A 1,977-nucleotide genomic window follows, 5' to 3' on the forward strand; every position below is an offset into this window, starting at 1 on the left:
TTCATGATATTTGTATGTAGGTATTATTTATATTATAAAAAAATCGTACATTTTGTTGATTTCGTGTTAAAATATAAAAGAACCACGGTTATTAAAAAAAGGAAAAAAAAAAGAAAAGAAAGGAAAGAGAAGAAATACAATAATTGAAAAAAGATTTATTGATTTTATAGAAATTAGAATAAATGAGAGAATTGTAAGTTAATTATTTGTCTAACATTATTTAGATTCTTATTTTATAAAATAGAAATATACGTTCGTATTGGACATTTTCGTATTTCATTAATATCCTCGTGGTCTAACGTTTCACGAATGATACGGTCTAGCCTAGATTCGTATTCATCCCTACGGTATAATTTCCGTGCAAGGTGCGGATATTGGTATACAGGGTGTGTTGGATCAAACTAGCGAATACTATACTACAAAACATTAATCGTAGGAGCTTTCTCTCTTCACTTAGTATTTATGGTCTTTCTATGTAAAAGGTTGTTTAATATAATAGATTAGTGTAATTAATTTATTCCCTAGAGAAATATTCCTTTTTACTTAAAGTTATTAACGTTAATCATTTCAATCGTATAAACAAAATTAATCCATTACTTAAATATATATTCTTATCTATTATTATTATTAAATCTTTATATTATAATCATATATAAAAATAAATAACAAAATTAAATTCATTAATTTAGGTTTATAAACAAATTAGGTATCACACCGATCATCGTTAAATATTACAAGTAAGTATACATTTTTATGCGATAAAACGATTTAACAAAATTACCCTATAAAAAACAAAATAATTGAAAATACGATAACGTGAAATTTCGAGTCACCCTGTAGAACCGTCCCTTAAGGTTAAACGCGCAATATCCAAGCCAGGTTGTCCGCCATCAACGTCTTCTTACGATTTATCGCGACGTTACACGCGAACCTTCCGCCGGAAAAACTTTTTCAATTCGTGCCAGTTTCGCTTATTAGCAGGCGCGAATTTGTCCGGCTATTAATCCTCTTTCTTTCTCATGCTCACAATTTTCTTCTTTTACCTTTTTTTTCCCCCTCTTATCCTCACCCCTCGTCCCCACCCCCACCCTCTTTCTTTCTTACCTGGCCAATCTTTATTTTTTTTTCTTTAACATACTTTCATAACCAGAAATCGATTAAATATTCATAGTTGTGTTCAAAATCGTGATAAATAAGTACAATAACAACAGGTATAACGCATTTAGATTTTTAACCCCCTTGAACCCTTTGAATTGTGTTATATTGTGCGAATAAAATTATCAAATCGAACAATTTTCCTTACTTTTTCTTGTTCTTTTCTTTCTTTTTCGTTTAGTTTATATTATTATATTATTTATTTATCGACAAGATTTTTAAATATACGACTCGAATAGAAAATGATATTTCGACACGATGAGTAATACATTTTATGGTAAATCCCACCCCCGTTCGCCATGCGAGTACGTAGACACCATAGAAAATATATTCTGATTCCTGTCATAAATCAAAGAGACAAAGTTAGTTTCGATTCTCGTGGATAAGATCGACTCATCATCTACCCCTTCCCCCTTCCCCACCCCCGAACCTCCTATTCCAGCCCTGTACTCAACTCGACTTTATTTCGATTTATCGTATAAATTCATCGGCCGATTTATTCTGAAATCGGTTTCGTCGATTTCTCTCTTTCTATTTATGGTTTATGCATGAACATAATTTAATTCTGGAAATCGCGGTTAATCTAATAATAATGAATGCTGCTGGTGGGGAGGACTAATTAGTGATATATCGAAGCGAATCTAATAACGAAATAAATTTTCTGATTCCGATATGAGATCGCGATATGTAGAAATGCGTATGAATTAACTAACGATTAGAAATACGACGAGTATTTTGTTCATTCGTCGTAATTTTTGTTCAAACGTTCGAATTACCGCTTACCACATACCCCCCAACCCAACCCACCGCCCCTTTTCTAAA

The sequence above is a fragment of the Polistes fuscatus genome, unplaced genomic scaffold, assembly GCF_010416935.1.
Source record: "Polistes fuscatus isolate 324 unplaced genomic scaffold, CU_Pfus_HIC Scaffold6, whole genome shotgun sequence".
Classification (NCBI taxonomy): Eukaryota; Metazoa; Arthropoda; class Insecta; order Hymenoptera; family Vespidae; genus Polistes; species Polistes fuscatus.